The sequence below is a fragment of the Odocoileus virginianus genome, chromosome 16, assembly GCF_023699985.2.
Source record: "Odocoileus virginianus isolate 20LAN1187 ecotype Illinois chromosome 16, Ovbor_1.2, whole genome shotgun sequence".
Taxonomy (NCBI): Eukaryota; Metazoa; Chordata; class Mammalia; order Artiodactyla; family Cervidae; genus Odocoileus; species Odocoileus virginianus.
In genome coordinates this window covers 47,744,721-47,758,624 of record NC_069689.1, presented here as the reverse complement: position 1 = coordinate 47,758,624, position 13,904 = coordinate 47,744,721, and the positions used below count along the sequence as shown (strand labels likewise).

Sequence of the window (13,904 nt, the reverse complement as noted above, 5' to 3'; positions counted from 1 at the left end):
CCCTAGCTAAAGGGTCAGCCACTCCTCACTGTTGCCGTGAGAAATGAGCATTCAGTATTGCCAAAACTTCCACTGCTTCAAGGGAAGAAACCTACATTTCCACCTGAAATCTCCAGTCATTAATTGTTGACACCTAAAAGGATTTTTGTTTCCCAGGTGGCACTAGTGGTAAAGAACCCACCTGCCAATGCAGGAGACAGAAGAGATGAGGATTTAATCCCTGGGTCAGGGAGATCCCCTGGAGAAGGAAATGGAAACCCACCCCAGTATTCTTGCCTGGAGAATCCCATGGACAGATGAGCCTGGAGGGCTACAGGCCATAGGGTCACAAAGAGTCAGACAGGATTGAAGCAACTTAGCACACACGCCGAAAGTTTATTAACGCTATAACTTCGGGCCAGAAAAAACCCTCTGGGGACCAAATGGCTAACTGTATGCAGACCTTGGCTCTTGAGTCACCAGACTTAGGATTTCCTTACAGGTGCACACCTCCGCTCTTTGCCTATAATTGTTAGCACACCTACTTCTCCAAGAAGGACAAGGAGCATGTTGGGTGTTCTTTATCTTTCCAATGCCTACAGCGAGTGGCTCAAAAAAGCATCTCAGAGAATTTAACATTGATGTTTCCTAAGCCTGAAAGAAAGGGTAGGGTCTGCAGGTGGTAGGTCATTCCAGGCAGGTCAAAGAATCAAGGAGTTCCCATTCCCAAAGTCCCTCTTTCTACAGAGAAAAGATTTTATAGATATCATCAGCCTCGGTCAGTATCTGACTTCCTTAGAACTGGCTAGGACTCTTCCTACAAAGTTTCAAAGTCTACTCCATGATTAGCAACACTGGAATCAGTCCTGAAAATATAAACCTAGTCTATAAACACAGACTACATATAAACTTAATCTGTACCTGGCACGTGAGTGAATAACTCAATGAATGAGCTAAATCTTCCTGCCAAAGCCCCCACTCAAGGGTCAGACATGACACTGTCTTAATTTTGTTGGAAGGTAACCAGAGAGCAAATGCTGGGTCAGAGACATGTTGTCTCTGAAACTGTGGATAAGAAGAAAATGGTAAAGAATGAGATGTGGACAACTCAGAAGATTCAGCAAAAGCAATGACAGTATGTTTTTTAAACTTTTTGAATACCCACAGTCTTTGATCTGATGAGGTCCTTACTTCAAGGAATGAAAAGTGAAAGTGTTAATCACTTAGTCATGTCCAACTCTTTGTGACCCCATGGACTGTAGCCCACCAGGCTCCTCTGTCCAAGGGATTCTCCAGGCAAGAATACTGGAGTGGGTTGTCATTCCCTTCTTCAGGGGATCTTCCCGACCCAGGGACTGAACCCAGGTCACCTGCAATGCACGCAGATTCATTTACCATCTGATCGACCAGGGAATAATCATACATAAATGCTTGGCTATAAGTATATTCACTGCAGCTTTGTTTATAATGTTGAAAAAATATATGAATTCTTACATGAGCAGTAATAGAGGATTTACTATTATTAATATTTATTAATTAATAAGTCATTGTTAATAATTTGCTGTTATTAATGACTATTATTAACAATAGGTAAAATCTATTGAACTCTTATTTATGTGGCAGACTATGTACTTGGAACATTGGGTTCATTTTATCACTTAACTATAATATTGTATCCATCTCACAGATGAGGACTCTGAGACACAAGAGTGTTTAAGTAATTGGTCCAAATCACATAGCACAGGCATTTGAACTCAGTGCTTATTCAATACCAGAGCTTAAGCAGGATCTTCCCCTTCTCCTATAAATAACTGACATCAATTGTGGTCACTGTGAAGTCACCAAAATTATAATCTAGGAAAATATCGGATGATACAGAAAAAGCTTATGTAAAGTGGAAAAAGCAGGTTGCAAAAAAGGTTCATCTTGCTCTGGCATTGTTAGAGGAAAATATCAGAATCTGTCAGACACTGCTCCATCACTGAAGCAGGATTTGAAGTGAGAAGAAAGGCTACCTCACAAAAGTCACTGCAGGGTCAGTGTCAGATACAAGGAGTACCTCTCGCATCCTTCCATTTGTTCCTCTGCTTCGCACCCTGTGTCTCATTTACTTGTCTCTTGCAAACCACCTTCTTCTGTAATCCCACCTCAGTGTAACCCAGCTGGGGCCTGAGATTCCCCCTTGCCCACTAAGCTGGGGTCCAGGACTAGAGTTCTCTAGTGGCTGATCCACAGAACAGTAAATGGTCTGGAGGAACGCACTGCCCATCTAAGGAATAATTTTATTTTTCGTAACTAAAAACCATAAATATGTGGGGAAAAGATGGGAAAGATCCACATCAAGGTATTAACAATGTTTAAATGTACATTTTTCTCCTTATGTTTGTTTCTCTATGCATTCTAAGTTTTCTACAGCAGATACAAATTATAGCTGAACAGCAGACCCCACCTGAAAGTCATCGCATGTAGAGCAAGACCTCACCTTGAAGATGTAAAGTTTTACTGATGGGACTTCTCTGATGGTCCAGTGATAAAGACTTGGTCTTCCAATGCATGGGGACCAGGTTCGATCCATGGTTGGGGAGCTAAGATTCCATATGCCTTGCAGCCAAAAAACCAAAACGTGAAACAAGCAATATTGTAACAAATTCAATTTTAAAGAGACTTTTACAAATGGTTCAAATTAAAAAAAAAAATCTCTAGAAGAAACAAAAACTGTTGTATTGATGGAGATGCTAGGCATTGACTGCACCAAGGCCATTGTTCCATAACTACTCACTGAGCTAATGGCTCCTAGGACAGACAAGACAGAGCAGAGAAGAAAGGCCTGAGCTACACGGAATGTAAGCCATCACAGGACCACAGAAGGTATAGCAGACAGAAAAGTGAAGTCTTTGAAAGAAAGGACAGTTGTGGAACCACGGTGGAGCAGGAGAAGAAAAGAAAAGTAACCGGAGAATGAAGTACTGAGGACAAACATTTGGGCTGAAATAAAGCTGGCAAGAACACCCAGGAATGTTACCCACTGCTGTCTTACTTATCTTTCAATTCTCCCCAAATTGTACATTGCCACGGGCCTTCCTAATCATGCTATGCTGGTGGCCTTTCTGTAGGCAAGTGTTCATCTTGTCTACCACCTGGTACCTGTTTCCCTACCACCTTGCTCACCTGGAGAATAAATATTTCATTCCTTTTCACTAATACTTCATTGAACCTTTCATAAGTCCAACTAGACAGGAAGCTCCTGAAGACTGGAACGTTGTGATGAGAGATCAGCAATTTTAAGAGGTGTCCACAAGCTTTCTAACCCTCTTCAAATCTAGAAACGGGGACTATGTGCTCTTGCCTTGAACCTGAGCTGAGTTGAGTGACTGGTGGACCAGTGATGGACATTGCAGCCTTTGCTTGTTCTCTTGGGGTGCTGTCTTTGGAAACCTGAGAGGCCAGGAAAGGAGCATAAGAGCAACGCTGTCACGAAGCTCAGGTCACATGGAATGACCAAGCGCTCCAGCTGACAGTCCCAGTGGAGGACGCAGCGGAGAAGGGCCAGCATCAACCATCACACCCGTGAGCGGGGTGGTCTCAGCGGTCACTCCAGTCTCTGCCATCTCATCCTTCTGGAAGGCTCTTTGAGACCCATCCCGCTGAACTCAGCAAACGCTCAAAACCATGACAGATAATATAAAGTGTCTGCTGTGGTTTTATGTGTGTCTATGTCAGGGTGAATCTGTCATGTAGAAACAGATAACTAGAGCAGGAACTGTTGGTTCTCAACAAATACATGTTACAGTTCATTCAACAGCAGATAAGGGACAGCAACGTTGTCTTTTGATCTTTTTCTCCCTTTTTGTCTTACTCTCCATTATTTTCTGTTCTACAGTCAGGCTCTCCTTATATCTTCACTCTCTCTCTCTCTTTCTTTCTCTCTCTCCAAATCCACAATTTTCTCTCTGGAAAAGAGAACTGCATCCAGAAAGTCAGGCTTCTCTTCATACCTATAAAAGGACTTTCCCCTTCTCTTCTGGAGTGTACGTGCATGTGTGTGTGTGTGTTAGCTGTTCAGTCATATTCGACTCTTTACGACCTCATGGATTATAACCCCCCAGTCTCCCCTATCCACGGGATTCTCCAGGCAAAAATATTGGAGTGGGTAGCCATTCCCTCCTCCAGGGGATCTCCTGATCCAGGGATCGAAGCCAGGTCTCCTGCATTGCAGATGGCCTCTCTGCCACCTGAACCACCAGGGAAGCCCTCTTTTGGAGTAAAAGAGCCCAAATTCTTTATAAAAACAAAAACAAAAACAAAAAAAAAAACAAAGAACTGTTCTCCTTTTCCTGTTCTTTGCTGACTTTATTCCTCCTTCTCCAATGATCTTTGAGTCTTCGGTGTACATTTCAGGTTGTAAAGATTAGGAACAAGCTACTCTAGCCATGATGCTCTTGGTTATAGCCTTACCCACACCTGGAAAGCGCGGCTGTTTTGGCCACCTTGGGATCGTCCTGCGGCTGTCCCACCTGTCAGCTGCAGAAGTCCCAGCTCGCTTCCCCAGGCAGTACAGGGGGGTCCGCAGACAGCAGCCACATCAGGAGCTTGAGCAAGCGGGGTGGTCAGAACGGCTGTGATGAGGATGCTGAGTGCCGCTTCCAAAGGGGTCTCATAGGAGAGATGCTCAGAGGTTGTAATCTGGAGATGACTCACCTAGCCCGGGGAGGCACGAACGGTCACCGAACAGCTGAAAAGAAATGGAAGCTGAGAGATGGGCACAAACCAGACCAGAAGATTCCCCCGCCCCTTGTGCGCAAGGGTGTGCGGTCCATCTGCGCTGCCCCGCAAGGATCAGCCCACGCCCCGACCTGGAAACACCTCCTACTGGCATCCCCTGTGCGCGCACACCGTCCGAGCCGTGCGGCTGCAGGCACGCTCGGGGATCCCGGAGGCGCACGGAGCGGCCCAGCAGAGAAAGGAAAAAGCCACCCCCAGGAATGGCAAACACGCTGCTACGAGGACCACGTGCAGGCTTGGCCCAGCACACCAGCAGCAGGCAAAGTAATATCATCTCAGGTCAAGGAGAAAACCCACAGCCCAAAATAGCCACCCTCCCCAGTTGCCGCTGGGTCTAAAATTATACCATGGAAGATTTATTCCTTTGCACACCTCACTTTCCCTGGGGGCCAGTCTGGGTGGGGGCAGGGACCCGGGCACCCATATGTCTTCACATGAAGGTGTAAAAGGCCTGACAGCTCCGCGGAGTTATGTGGGGGCGGGAAAGGAAGGGAGGTGTTGAAAGGAGTGGAACAAGGCGAAGGAAGTGTTGGTGAGGAATACCAAAAGGAAACTTCTCCTATTTCAGAGTTTTACCCAGAAGGAAGCTAGCTGGCAGCGACATCATAAAACCAAGGCCTGAGCGATTTGCCAGTAAATCTGAACCATGCATGTAAACAATTCAAATCATTCATTCCTTGAAATGCCTTTATAATACATCATTATGTAGAGTTGGACACGCCTCTACTTCAAATTGCCCAAAGGGTGTTGGGGTAAGGGGTGGGGAATGGCAGTCGGAGGGAGGAGGAACAAATGAAGGGACAATTAGAAAGTATAACAAGAGGAAACAGAAAATGTCAGACTGGAACACAAAAGGAAGCTACAGGCAGGTAGTCAGACCATCCTCAAGCAAAGTCACCATTTCTGGGGCAAGATGTCCTCAGAAATTCAGGCAAGGCCTCTGTCTTTACATACAAAAGTTTGATTAACCTGACCCTAGAAGATTAAGCTGTAGACAAAATAAAAACAAATAATCATTGTTGGCAATACACCTCCAGTCTTCTGTCCCAACAACAACCAGCTCCATCCTCTTCTGTCTTTAAAGTCCTATAGACAAGAATGTCAGAAAGGTACCCCTCTCCTCCTTTCTTAAGCTACCTGTGGAGCAGAAAGCCAAGTACATGGATCCCATGGATGAGCGTTAGGTAGAGGCAAGACTCCAAATAGGGAACAGTAGAAGGATAAGAGCAAGAAGGAAAGAGAGCCGAGTGCTGTGAAGGATGGGCTCCCGAAAGAATGAGACACATGTTCACACCATTTGGCCATTTATAAAGGGCTGTCCTTTAACCCGACCTCCAGTCCTCCCGACTCGGTGAAGAAAGGAAGGTTTAGTCATCTTTGTATGAATGAGAACACGGTGAATGAGAGAAATGCAGCGACTTGGCCAAAGTCATACAGCTGGCTATTTAGGGACATGGACAGGTCTTAACAGCTGAGTCTAACTGATTAAATCCCCTCTTCCTTCTACTCTAATAGTCTTTGGAGTTACTGAACCCAGGGATTCAAGAAATGTTCCTCCTGGGTCTGTTAGTAATACACTGATGATTTCTGTAACTAAGATTTCCCTTCTTAGCCTTGATTCATTTTTTCACTAAGCCACAACTGAATCTCAACTAGAGCCAGGCCTTGATCTAGGAGTTGAAACTAACCTACGTGGGGATATCACATAGATGATTCCTTGATGGTCAATCTCAAATGTCCCCTCTGCAGGTGGATATTTGGCCAGGCGACCTCAAGTGGCCCCTGGCATCCTTTCCTAGTGACAATTGTCTAATTTTCCCAGAATGTGTAAGACATCGGAAATGATGTAGATCCTATCTTTATCCACTGTTTTACTACTTGTCTTCTCTCTCTCTAGAAAATGAGGTCGTTCAGAGTAAGGACCTTCTCTTATTCAAATCTGTCTCTCCAACACTTAAAACAGTTCCTGCCCAGAATGGGTACTTAAAAATATCTGTGCAATAAATGTCACTGAAAATCACAGAGCACTTTTCCAGTGCCTGCTATGTGTCCAAAGCAGTATGAGACTGTTTGCCTCAGCCCCAGTCCGAGGGGGCTTAAAATTTAATCAGTATTACACATCTAAATAGAAAGTACATGAAGAAGACAGGATTTTAATAGTGGCAGAGAAAGGACCTGGAGAATTAAAGCTCAATTTGAAATGCCCGTACACTGTACCACTTAATGCAAGAACAAGGGCCATCTTGTGATATTAAAAGGTAACAAATTTAAAATGAATAAAAGGAAACACTTTTTTAAAACAGCATATAATCTACCTGTGGAATTCACTGCCGCAGGATATTATTGAGGCAAATAGTCTAGCAAGATTCAAGAAAGGATTAGACATTTATATGAATAGGAATAATATTGGCAGTTACACTAACTAGGTTAAAAAGTTACAAGGCATGTCCGTCCTGGGCTCCAGGGCATAACTGCTCACCAGCTGGGGTGAGGAAGGAATTTCCCCTTGTGATAGAGCATTGCATAATTGGCCAGATGCACAATGGCTGGTATTTTTGCAGTCTTCTGTAACAGGGGTAGAGACCACTGCCCAGGGGAAGTTTCTGCAGAAGTCAGACCAATGACCTCTTACCATGGTTATTTCTGTATTCTTGTTATACAGTCCTGAATAGACGGTAGAGAAAACACATAAATTTGGACGGGATTTGTACCTGAAAAATTTTTAACTTCAGAAAACAGAAAAGGTAAAAATAAAAGTTATTTTCTTTTTGATGATGAAACTATCTCAGAAAATGAAATCATACTCTAGCTGTAATCTTATTAGTGGCATAGCCAACAGCTCTAGGAGGCTACCTGTGCAATTCCAAACCTCAGCAGGAGTCCCGGGAAAATCGTGTATAAGGGCATCATCCATCTATCTTTCACAGCCATCTAACACTATGCCTTCTGCGTGTGCACTTAACACATATGTGTTTAATGAAAGTGCATTTTTGCAGACGTGGGAGGAAAGCTGTTCATAACACAGTCCACTCATATTGTGAAGCTTTTCTCTTTGTTACAGAATCAGTTACACTGCCAGGCACTTCCTTTAATTCTTATAATGCATGCATGTGAGTGCTCTAAGTTGCTCCAGTAGTGTCCAACTCTTTGCAGCCCTACAGACTTGCCTGCCATGGGTTTCTCCAGGCAAGAACCTTGGAGTGGGTTGCCATGACCTCCTCCAGGATCATCCCAACCCAGGGATCGAACTCACGTCTCTGACATCTTCTGCAATGGCAGGCGGGTTCTTTACCACTAGTGCCATTTGGGAAGCCCCTTAAAATGCATATTCTCCATTTTTTCTTCATCCTAAGGTGGAAAACCAAAAAGGCAGTTGTCAGCCATGCATTGGAATACAAGTCTCGTTAATAACATGTGATCACATTAAAGAAAACATCAAAACTAAATTATTCATTATACTAACTTACTTTACAAATCTTAGCTATGCAGGTGTAGATAAGACTCTGAAGAAACAGTATCAGTGTTTGAATGATTTAAGAAAGAATACCTCCCATACTGTGGGACAAAGAACATTCTGCAAGCCAAAACATAAAGGGTAATTTTAATTTAAATCCTCAAACCAGAAATGAACCCAAAAGGTTTCAAAGATCTCTAAATAAGAGTAGATAGATATACAATAAAATGTATATATGGTAATACGATGGGATCTTGTTACTCACGGATTCCTCATCTGTGTGTTCACTCAATCAAAATTTGATCCACAGTTAGATGAATCTGTGGATTTGGTACCCACTGCGATGGAAGGCTAATTGTACTACATCATCTTACATACGGGGTTTGAGCATCTGCAGATTTTGGTATCCTCAGAAATCCAGGAAACTATCCCAGATGGACACAGAGAAACAACTACATTAGTGGTTTTTTTTCTGGAGAGAGAGAATCAGAGATGGACTGTAGTTATCATTAGTGTTTTCAAATATGTTCTCACACAAGGACCCACCCTACAAGAAAATTCTCAAGTCACTTTGGACACAATCTTTTCCATCTGTGTACAAAAGTTGCTCTCTTAAGATTTGCTTCCTTACATTCAATCATTAATACTTAGATTTTCTTAGTAGAAAATCAGACACATGAGATCTAATTCCCACCCAGAGGAAAACCTTAAACATTTAAGGGGTGTTTTAGACAGCTATCTGTCATTTTATTTAGTGCAGGATGAGTCTTTTAAAGTTTGGCTGTTTTCTCCTGGTTCAGGTTTTCCTACTTATTTTTTCATGTGATTACCATTAAGAATAGGGCTTGTCAGATTTTTGTTTATTGCTGTTGGGTTGTTTTTGATTTGAGGTGTTTTTTCCTGTATTTTTGGTGGCTGATGTTTGTTTTTTACTTGAAATTAATTGCATAGCACAAGGAATTATATGTTGTGGAAGGTCTGTTGTCAACTAGGATGGGGTTCAAATTTCACCCTAGAATATTACTTTAGATAAACCAATTTCTATTCTTTCCTCATCTGCAAATTGGAGCTATAATAAATTTGCTTAGTCTGATGAAGAGATAAAGGATACATGACTATACAGCATTTGCCACATTGCCTATCATATATTAAGCAGACAATAAATTTCATCTACTTTATAACTGTGGATATTTTGCCTGCATATTTGTAATCATTAAGAATGCATATCCTATTTCAATATTATTATATCAGCTGCATAACAGTAAATATAAAGAAAATATTTTATACTTCCATTTCCCATATTGGTAGGTTTATATTAGGTTCTAACTATTGTAAGCAATACTTTGATGAACATCTTCAAGCATTATCTTTTTGGTACTGAGAACAGACTCCCAGAAGTAAAATTATCTAGTCAAGGGCTATTTAAAAAGCCAGTGGCTCTTGACGCATGTGATCAATTGAGTTTCCAAATGGGGTTTTGCAAATATACCCCCATTTCAGCCATATAGAAGTGCCAGTTTCACAACTCTTTGGTGAACAATGGGAATTACTATTTACCAGCAACAAAAATGAAAAAAATAATAATAATAATGAAAAGACTCTGTACAAGCAAGCTCTGCTGTTTCCAGATCTCGGAAAATAAATATTCTGTGAATGGTACAAATTTCCATTGCTTCAACAGCAGCAAGTTTCCTTCCAAGTGTTTTCTCAAAGTGTTGCATATAACCTCTCAGAAACTTTTCAGCCCACAGTCACACACCTTGTAGTTTTCAGGCTGAGCAAAGTCACATAGGGGAAGGTGCAGTTTCCTGATTTTCCTGCCAGCTGTCCAGTGGTCCCGTGAAAACCAGCGATTCAGCTGTCGCCACTAGCATGAAGGCACTGCACGCAGGACCATTCCCAGAGGAAATGAGACCTGGTGAGACTCATATATAAATATTTTCTTGCAAGGTGGCATACTGGAGAGTGGCACAGCCCCCTTCTGACCACAAAACCTGGAAGGTGTAACCCAAGGAGGCATATCACCTGAGCCTTGAAAGAGATAATCTGAGGAGGAACAGTTGGTTTGTGCAGCTTTGCTAGAGACTAAATAATAGCTGGGTTTGTGGGAAGAGAGGAAAGAAAAGAAAGAGACTACTTTGGCCCTTGGTGGCGAGTTACTGCATGTGAGAGCTGAGGGATTGACAACGTCGAAATGGAAATTTTCTAACTCAAGGGGACCAAATAGACTTTTCCTTCCCTTTCCACATCAGTGCCCTGCTGACACCCTCTTTCTCTTTAAACAAATCTTGAGGAGCCCTAAGTTTCATTTGAAATCTGTGTGGGCATTGTTCTAACAAGAAAACATCTGACCTCCCTGCTCATCCACACCAAACTCTTCAACAAGAAATCTCTTTTAAGATGCTATCACTTAGGAGGTTAGTTCAGCAGCATCTCCTGGCTCACTCACAATGCAACATTCACAGAAAAATTCAAATCAGAGTTGTGCCCTTTTGACATTTATAGATGGTGAAACATTATTTATTAAATTCCAGAATCTGGTGTGGGTAAACAGCTAAAAGGATTAGTGACTCCAAAGGTGGGGATCATTGGCATGGACGCCTGCATACCTGAGTATGAAGTACACCCAAAAGCAAGCAACATGGTAGAAGGGATAAAGACTCAGCCTCCCATCAATACTACCTGTGTGATCCTCCACCAGCAATGAACCTCTCTGGGCCTTTGTTTCTACTCTGTTAAGTGGAGACAGCAACACCGGCCTTGCACAGTTATGTCAGGAAAGTGTCAGCTCCCAGTATAGGGGAGATCTTTATGTCCATGGGCTTCCCTGGTGGCTTAGAGGGTAAAGCGTCTGCCTGCAGTGCCGGAGACCTGGGTTTGATCCCTGGGTCGGGAAGATCCCCTGGAGAAGGAAATGACAACTTATCCCAATACTCTTGCCTGGAAAATTCCATGGACAGTGGAGCCTGGTAGGCTACAGTCCATGGGATCACAAAGAGTCACACATGACTGAGCAACTTCACTTTATGTCCACACACATGTGTCCACATGCATATGTGAGTACATGTGTACGTGCACTTGAGTTTTTGAAAATCAATTACTCCTCTCCCTCTTTACAGCTCACAAGGTGAGTTTTGAAAAGTCAATCAAGAAAGGAAGGAGAGAAACATATTTTCCTCTCCAAGAAAAATCAATTACATGTCAAATATGAACTGTTCCTGGGAGTAAATTTTTTTAATGGGTTAAAGGCTTGGCCATTACAGACCTCCAATATGTAATTTCTAAGAAAGGACCAGGTAATATTTTTTTTAATTAAGTGGAAGATAAAATGCTCAAACCAGTGGATCCATTCAGAAACCACTTTTTTAGCCATTTTCCGGAGCTTCCCAATTGCATCATGCCTTTTAAGAGGCCTGACTTAATAGCACTTTACTTTAAACCTTCATTTGTGAAAAGCATTAATTTATGATAGGGCTGATTAAAGCAATGGTATCTTAAGCAATAATGATTTCAATTATTGGACTTTCACCAATGGGCATTATTCTGACTTACTCTCCATTCTTTCCCCATTTTGATTCACTATAACAGAACAGATGTAATTTTGAAAAGTTCCCACACAAACGTAGTATCAGAAGGAAAGGTATAGACAGATAGACTGCTGTACCCTTTTTGATGATGTGAGGATGTTGTATTTTAATATGCTTTGACAAACTAGAGCCCCAGTGGGCTCCTATCCGATACCATGAGGATTATCCAGAACTCCAAGACCACTCTAATGCCCCTGGAGCACAGAGAAGTCATAGCAATGAACGTAGCAAAGACCAACCCTCCAAGCCTAGTACCTAGAAGCGCACCTTCTCTTTTCATGGACCTGGAGAAAACAGTTAAGCCCACACTCAGATCTTTAACTCCATTTGAAACTAGCATTGATGCAAAGCAGACCAAAGATTCCCTCCTGATCCGAAAGCCTGTCCCATGGACCAGGCTGGTAAATTGAAAAGTGAAATTGGCCTGGAGTCATATGCTAGGGAATGGTGGCAACTTGGAAGGAACCCTGAGTAATGGGGGCAGCTGCTCCTGTGCCTCAGCTAAGTGTCACCACGTGCAGCTGTGGCCCAAAGCCTGCCACATCTCAGGTGTCACAAGAATGCAGAAACCCAAACTGCTATGTGAAGCTGAAGTTTCTCCCTTTCTGAAGGTTAGGCAAGCACCGGCCAAACCACCTAGAGGCCAACTCTGCTCGGATTCCTAGTGGGTCACAAGTGGTCAATACATCTAGTTACTGGGGGGAAATATGCCACACCTTTTTAATTTTAACACAGTGTCTTTATTCCACTATTTCACAAACATTTAGCAGGAATATATTATGTGCGAAGAACTACATGCTGGGTGAAAGCGAAAGTCGCTCAGTCATGTCCGACTCTTTGCCACCCCATGCAGTGTACAGTCCATGGAATTCTCCAGGCCAGAATACTGGAGGGGGTAGCCTATCCCTTCTCCAGGGGATCTTCCCAACCCAGGGATCAAGCGTAGGTCTCCCACATTGCAGGTGGATTCTTTACCAGCTGAGCCACAAGGGAAGCCTGGGTACTGGGAACCAAAAAGAGAACAGGACCTTTTATCTGCCATCAAGGAACTGACAGTCTAGCATTTATATACAGGAACTATGGAGGGCTCTCCTGGTGGCTCAGCTGGTAAAGAATTCACCTGCAATACAGGAGACCCTGGTTGGATTCCTGGGTCAGGAAGATCCACTGGAGAAGGGATAGGCTACCCACTCCAGTATTGCTGGGCTTCCCTGGTGCTCAGCTGGTAAAGAATCTGCCTGCAATTCGGGAGACCTGAGCTCAATCCTTGGGCTGGGAAGATCCCCTGGAGAAGGGAAAGGCTACCCACTCCAGTCTTCTGACCTGGAGAATTCCATTGAGTATACAGTCGCAAAAGAGTCAGACACCACTGAGCAACTTTCACTTTCACTTTTCATGGAGGATTTAGGGTTTAAAGTTTTGAGAAGAAATAACCTAACATTGGGGCTCAATCTATCACATTCCTTTTTTGTATTTAGCTCCCTTGTTATCTTTTAATCAAGTTAGTTTGTCCCTATGTTCTGCTTTGAAGCTCTCTTTGAATTTGAGGACTACTGCCAGGATTTCTAAAGTCCGTGTTGGGTGTCTTCCCATTAAAACCCCAACAATGATTGGAAGGGAATATTCCAATTGTACCTTGACAGTTCATCTCCATCAAATTAACTTTACAAATTTCTTAGTTTGGTGCTGTTAACTGGACGCTTGCATGATTTGAATCTAGCTAATCAATGCTGCTATAGTTTTTTATGAGAGCTGACCAGCAAATGCTTTATGTGTTAATCCCTCTAGAAAATCACCTCAATAACTTATTTAACTTTTGGTGGGGGGAGGAGGGAATTATAGAAATCCCAAGACACAAATGAAAGCGTTTGGGTCCAACCCCTAGAATTTTTTCAGTCTCACATTTGAAAAATGTTGTGCTTAATTGCTTTACAGAAGAAAATCAGATCAAAGTTAAGATTCTTCTTTTTAAACTTTGTAATTATTTTTCAGACTCCTACTTGAAATGCCTTAAAGTACTTCCATTGAAATGTATATAGATTTTCCTCTCTTTCTTTTGAATTTGCTTTGACTTTGCTGGGTTGCCTAAAGTCCTCAAACAT

General features: G+C 42.7%; 1 long non-coding RNA gene across 2 annotated transcripts in view; it reads right to left on the bottom strand.

Moving 5' to 3' along the window:
* LOC139038736 (uncharacterized) overlaps positions 1 to 13,904 on the bottom strand; it is a 78,424-nt gene that overhangs the window by 31,159 nt on the left and 33,361 nt on the right. The window contains exons 2-4 of one of the 2 annotated variants that reach the window (XR_011491882.1): positions 4,678 to 4,711; positions 4,441 to 4,568; positions 2,462 to 2,580 (exon numbers count right to left, since the gene is read on the bottom strand). This is a non-coding gene — a long non-coding RNA (uncharacterized lncRNA). Of the gene's footprint in view, positions 1 to 2,461; positions 2,581 to 4,434; positions 4,569 to 4,677; positions 4,712 to 13,904 lie in introns of both variants that reach the window. The other variant, XR_011491881.1, reaches the window with a different exon arrangement.